Genomic DNA, 7,470 nt, shown 5'->3' with positions numbered 1-7,470 from the left:
AAATTTTGACAAAGTTATGGGCATTTAAAAAAAATTCTCACTGTCAATTCGAATAATCGATTTTTGCCTGAAAAACAAAATCGCGTTTAATTCGGCCGAAAAAGTTTTCCGAGCCAAAAGAAAAAATACGTGTCTAATTATTTGGACCAACAAACAATGTATTTGAGTTTGGCCGAAATTAAAAATCATGCTCGTACCTGACCGGTTGTATGGAAATGGAAAGCATCCAAAATATATAACTTGTGGCGACTTCAATGAAAATTATTAGTGCTACAGGCGACCATTTGCATTTTGTCGTCAAAGTCGAAAAAAGTGAGATTTTCAATCAAATAGCAGTTTCATTTGATTATTTTTTTTTCATTATTTTAAAAATTCGATAAAGAAGATATATCATTACAGTAAATTTTGAGCCAAAGATAATGAAAATCTGATTAGAAATGTAGATGCTATGGAGCGCAATCTGCACAAATTATATATTTTTGTAAGGGGCACTTTGTAACTCGTCGTTTACGTCGATTCATGACTTGCGAAAAGTATCAAAAAACAAACAAACAAGGGTATTGTTTTCGTTTTGAACGACTTAAAATTTGCCTATAAAATAATCTTTTAAAGATTTTCACTTTTCGTGCAAGCTATTTTAATTATAATATGTTTTACTATACTTTTATAAATATTCATGTAAAAAAATTAATATCTATGAAGAAAACGTGATTCATTTTTAAAGTTTAAAATTTATTAATAATTTGAAATCATAAATACCCTTTTGATATTTTTATACTACGTAAATATATGTAGGCATATATTGAATTGTCCTTCATTTGGAATCCATACTTATGGTCACCGTACGTATACACCATGCAAGCGGTTTGTCAAACTTAAGAGCAAAATAAATCACACAAGCTGCTGGTTAAACCTACTTTAATATTTTCCCATACACTTTTTGCAGATGAAATATAAATTTCAACTTAAATAAAGATATTGCCGGTAAAGTATCGATATCTTCGATATATCGAATTGGGAATATCGATTAAAAGATCGATTTTCACACCATGAAATATCGATATTCAGAATAATCGATACGATATCGAACATGCCTAGCATGTAGGTCAGTGGGGCACAGCGTTGGCAGAGCTCCCAATACAAGCGCAATATGTCTTCGATGTCTGCCGCCATCGCAGTACATGCCAAAGGTGGCCTTATGTTTTTTTACTTTCAAAGATTTAGAAGAAAACAGCATGTAACACGAATTATTTTTGATGGTTGAAAAATACAGTGATCGATTCGTTTAATCTGGCTTAAAATAAAATAATTTATAATAATCCCACTTGCCTTATATTTATATATGTTATCATTTCTAAATATGGTTTAGTTTTTCAAAATATGGTCACCTAACTTATAAGTGCGACGAAATGGTATCAGTTGTTTTCGCTACCGCTCTAATACCATGTTCTGACCGACATCGAAAACATGTTTTCGTTGCTAAAACTGGTTTTCGACCTAAAACTTGTGTTTTCCTCCATGTAAAGTCTGTCAAACGAAAACTAGTTTTCGCTGAAAACCACTGGAAAACTCACGTCCCACTCATTCCAATCGGTGTTTGCACTAGTTTTTTTCGATTATTTATCGAAGTGGAAGTCATATTTTATAATTTTTAATACGTCATTTCGGATTTATTGTTAATTGGCTAGCCAAAATAAAGTGAGCATGGAAGAAAAGGGTGTGAATGAAAAGAAATTGAAGGAAAAGTATTTTGGTTTTGTTTTTGTGTAGCAAAACTGTAAACAAAGGATGCAAATGTCAACGAAAACACCAACTGTCCGTGTGAACAGCCTTCAGCCCAAAATCCCAAAACTCGTTTTAAAAGTGTTTTCGTGGTCGGTCAGAACACGGTATAACCCTGGGATTCAGTAATTCAGTATCACGATTGAGAGAATACAAAGGTTGCGCCGATCTCGGACCGCTATTTCTCTCTTAACGAATTTGACAGAATCGTTGTTTGCATGACGTCACACTTGTGCAACTTGTTTACGTTTTCCTTGCAACATTTTTTCTTCTTCTTCCATTCTTGCTCACGTTTTGGCATTTCTCTCTCGCAATTGCACCAGTGTGACGTCACACAAAAGTTATTCTCTAAAATCCTCTCTGATCGGCGCAATCTTGTATTCTATCATTCTTGATTCAGTATCATCTCAAGTCACTAAATTTGAGATTAGCAATTAGTGACTATTTTAGTGACTTGAGACGATTGGGATATTCAGAAGGAGAGAGTCACAAAAAGTTCACCAAAAATATGTGTTGAAAGCAAATACAGACAATCATCTGATAGTAGCTTCGTTCCCCACGCTTTCCGGGCTGCTCCGGTAATTAGAGAATAAAAATAAGTTACTGTCTCACAAGTGTCAAAAATGTGCCAACACGTGCCAAAAGTGCCCATAGCGTGAGGAACGCAAAAAACCACATTTCGTGCCCGGAATCAACATATCAGCTCTAAACAATGATTTTACGTGTATTTATCTTATATGGCTAATAAAATTACCAAATAACTACATTTTCTGAAAATTCTGTGATATTTTGCACTTTTGTTTTTATAAAATTTGCTTTCGGATTTAAACAACAACAGCAGTTATTTCAAATTGCCCTTTTGCACATTTGTGCCCGGAAAAAAAGTCCGGGCTGTTTTGTGCACAAAGAAGAAGATATTTACGATCCAAAAGTGGAACGTATTCGCTCTCTATTACCCATTTTTCTAGCGTGAGGAACGCTTTCTGGGCTGCTTTGGGCACCCGTGGGTACCCGCGGGCTCGTGTGGAACAAACCTAGTGTTTATGTATGCCTTTTGCCCGCGCCGCTCAAAGACTCGCAATGGCCGAGTGGTTAAAGCATTAGGCTGGCAGCCGAGAGGGTCTGGGTTCAAGTCCTCCTCGGCCGTAGAGGATTTTTTATTTATTTTTATTTAGTATTTTTTTATTTTTTTAATAGTTTTATTTCTTTTAACAATCTTTAGATTTTAATGTTTTAAAAACAAAAAAATTAAATTTTTTTCATTACATTTGTATGATATTAAAGCATTTTGGTTTATTTCCTAATGAAATTCTTGTTGAACCAATTTCCCCGCTTCATTTTCGCGTTTTTTTTTTTAAATGAAATTGAAAGAAATAAGCTTTTCCTCCATACTTCTATTTTTGTGACCTACTCTTAGCCAGCTGACAAATTAGTGACTTATTTTTGAGACTAGAGACGTGAGACAGCGTATTGAATACCAAATTGTCTCAAAATCCAAGTTCACCACCAAAAGTCACTATTAGTGACTAGAGACCGCAAACTGACCGTCTGCTAGCGACTCATAAAAATCCAAGTTCACCACCAAAAGTCACTATTAGTGACTAGAGACCGCAAACTGACCGTCTGCTAGCGACTCATAAAGTTCTGAACACATTGAAAACGACGAGCTACGGGCCACAGCTTCCAATTTGTTATCTTCATTATCTAAACGCTTTGTCGATGATGACATGATTTTTTTTAACGCCGCAGCGATATCATGAATTAGTATGAGTTTGACATAAAAGGAGAGGAAGAACCTTATCTATCGCTGGAAAAATATAAATAGATCTAATCTGGCCACAACCACAGTCGTCGCGTAGACCGGTCGTCGTTACTCAGTAACGAATACAAACGGTTTGCTACAGCTCTAGAAATTGGGCAACAAAACAAAATGAAGGGAGTATGTGTGAATTCCAAAACGTCAAAATACATAGCATCAGTATATTTTAATGCCAAATGTGCGCAACTACGGTTAGATGCTAGTTTTCTACTACGTTGCGCAAGTTAGGCTTTTTCTTCTAGTGTGGTTTAGAGATAAAAGAGCACAGTATATATACTGTGTAAAAGAGACTGATGCAAGGCGAATGTATAAATTCGCCTTGGACTGATGCTTTGTATTTTGACGTTTTGGAACACACCCATGATTCAATAATAGTTGTGTTTAATGAGACCGGAAAAAGTGAAGAAAAGGTCAAGTTAGAGCAAATCGAGCAGCTGTCAAAAAAACAATAGAGCAAGTTAGAGCAGAAATCTCATGAAACACTTTACAGGCAGAAATTCTCAAAACAGTTGCTTGCTATAAGTTACTCCATCAAAAAAGCTGGTGCAGAAAATCGTGCTCTAAGTTGCTCTAGTTCCACTTAGCGCAGGCTCATGAAACAAAAAGTAGAGTAAGTTAGAGCAAGAAAGTCCTCATGAAACACAATTTTGTCAGATATCTTAACCTGGTGTAACCTAGAGCAGCTCATTAAACACAACTAATACAAGGTTCGGTAAACTGACAGTTGTCTCCCTCGCACCGCTCCCTTAACAGTGGCACCGTGTTGCTTCTTTGCAAATTTACTTGGAAAAAGTGTAGCTATGCTGTGAAATAGAAGTATAAGCTTTAGTGCAATATGCTTATTTGTATATGCATATGAAGCACATTTAACTGATGAAAACATAAATTGTTTTCAAATTGGATGCCATAGTAGTTTTATTTTAATTTTGAGTCCTTTTGCAGTTTTTATACAACTAAATAGCACATCAGTTACGTAATTCACGTAAATATAATAATATTTCGTTCAATATTTCGTTTAAAATGCCAGATTTCCTTCAAATACAATTTTCAAAAGGAATTTCACTACTAACTGCCTACTTTGCGTACTTTTCTACTACCATTTTCGCAACAAGGGATTGCATTCTTCCCCTTTCTCTGTCCTTCGTAAATGCAACCTTTTGTAAGGGAGTGTCAAACCGCTGCTGTCAATAAATATCTAACCTTATATTATTGAATCATGGAACGCACCCTATTTTATTTGCTTAATTTTGCGATTTCTTTTGTTTAATGTAAATTTATGTCTTTTTAGGATATGTTGAGGCAACAAAGAAGGCGCCGTTGTAAAATGAAGTTATTAGTATGAAGTAGCAGCGCAGGCACATTTGGACAATTATGCCGATAAGCAGGATGGAATTTGGGAAAGAAAGTGCCTGGTTGCAGCATATGTATCTATGTATTAAAAGAAGTAATTAAATGAAATTGTGTTTAATATAAATGTTGTAAAACGAGCGGCGTTACTTGCGATGTGCTCCAAACGTTTGGCGAACTTTTGTTTTCGCTTTCTCAACGTGCTAAGTGACAAGTTACGATGACTGCCACCACGGCCGGCAAGAAGCCCGAAGCAAGGGGCAATCAACCTTCCAGGAAGCTGCCTGCTGTCCCCGCGTCGAAGCTGAAGTTCAGCAAGAAGCAGGTCAGCAAACGTGCTACCCTGGTCATGCGTAAACTAAAGCGCTCTGCTGTGATTGCACTCCGCAAACGTGAAAACTTGGCGCATGCTGAGAAATATCAACCAAAATATCTCCGTGATGGACGCCGTGAGATGAAGTTGCGCCGTCTGGAAAAGAAGTGCGGCCAATTCTAGGTGCCTGCAGAAGCCAAATTGGCTTTTGTGATCCGTATCCGCGGTATCAACAAAGTTGCACCAAGAGCGCGTAAAGTTTACAGTTGTTCCGTATTCGCCACATTAACAACGGTGTGTTCATCAAATTGAACAATGCAACCATTTATATGCTACGTATTGCCGAACCATATATTACATGGGGTTATCCAAATCTTAAATCAGCGCGTGAATTGATTTACAGACGCCAAATTGTCAATCACAACCATCAACGTGTCCCAATCTCTGACAACTTTGTGATCAAACGCAAATTGGGCAAAGTACACCATATTCAGTGCGTTGATTATTTGGCGCACGAAATATTCAGTTGGATCCCACCTCAAGAAAGCCTCCAAGTTCCTGTGGCCATTCAAGCTCAGCACATCAAACAGCGGCTTGCGCAAGAAGGCTAATCATTAGTTGAGGTTGTTGATTTCGGTAGCCGTGAAAATAAGATCAACAAACTGCTACGCAAGATGGTTTAAAGAAATTTGTTGGTGTAGAAGGTGGAGTATTTTTATTTCAAAAATATATAATACATACATATAAAATAATAAAAATAGAAAAATTATTTTTTTTGTTGTAACTTTCTGAAGAGTATAAACCGAAAATATGCCAAATGGAAGGCAGCTTATATTCACAATACCTTGAAGGATGTCGAAATTCCATTGCCGTTTCAAAAAAAACTTTTAGCTTTCCAAATTTAGCTCCGAGCAACTAAAAGTTGATAAAGCTTAAGTGAAATAGTTTTTTATTAAATATTTACTCCTGGTATTTAGTAAAAAAAATCAGATCAATATTAATGTATGAAATGAAGTAAACAAAAATCGACGAATGCCGTTCTTAAATGTTTTGTCATAGAGCCATTATTAAATACAGACAAAAGCGTTAGAGAGAGATAAATAATCTAATTTAGGCATACTTACACATGTATGTATATACCCGTTATTCGTCTGGCATATACTGCAACTGCGAAAATAATGACAATTATAATTTATTTAGATGCATATTTTAGCTAAATGTTATATCGTCGCCTGGATACAAGATTGTCGCATGTTACTTTCGGCAGGTTTCGGGAAATCGCGATTGAAGTTTGGAAAGCAATTTCTCAGAAACACCACTACAGCTTTTCTCCAAAGTGTCGGAGAATGCTATGTACCAGTTCACGAAATTCTTAAATTATATTTTTTTTGTTTAGTGTCAACCATTTTTGAGTTTAATAAAATTTTGTCGTATACATTTTTCAAAAATCTTGCAGTCAGTTTTAATGATATACGCAAAATGTGATAAAATTTTCTAAAAATTAACGATATGCTGACGTCCCAAACGTATCAATACAATGTTTGGATACTGTTCTACAGCGGTATTTAAACTGTTTGCATATGCAGAGTTGCGAAACATTGCAACCAGATACATTGCATATTTTGAATATTTAATAAAGCAATAATCACCATTTCGGCATTTTCCACTTTTAAAATACCAATGGTAACCAAAAAGCAAACGAAGTATCACCTTTGTGTCTGATGCGCTGATTACTCCAGCGATGCGCTTCGATAACTTTTCGGATGCGTTTTGGAAAAGTATACATTGTCAACCAATTGTAGTTCGGCGTCTTGGAACATTAAACTTTGTACGTATGCAATGCAGTTGACGTTTTGGAAGTCAGCCATACTTTTTACTCAGCCTAATCGTGAACAAAATTTTGCCAAAAATTGTATCATCCACCCGTAGTGAATTCACGGAAACGAAAAGCGACCCGGTTCGAGAAAATGAAACTCATGATAAGGCTGAATATGTCGGAAACTAAAGAAGATATTTTAAAACAGATGACGCTATTTGAAAGATCTTGATTAGTTTAGTACGACAGCATTACTAACATAATTTGTACCAAATTACAGAAAACATTTTAGTCAATTAATCGGAAACTAAAGAAGATATTCAAAAAACTGTTAACAAAAAATCTTTGGAAGCGCACAAGGCTTCCCTGACTGTAATGATGGGACTCTTCCGA

This window comes from Rhagoletis pomonella, unplaced genomic scaffold, assembly GCF_013731165.1.
Source record: "Rhagoletis pomonella isolate Grant_MI unplaced genomic scaffold, Rhpom_1.0 Rhpom_scaffold_00003, whole genome shotgun sequence".
Taxonomy (NCBI): domain Eukaryota; kingdom Metazoa; phylum Arthropoda; class Insecta; order Diptera; family Tephritidae; genus Rhagoletis; species Rhagoletis pomonella.
This window is presented reverse-complemented; position numbering follows the sequence as displayed.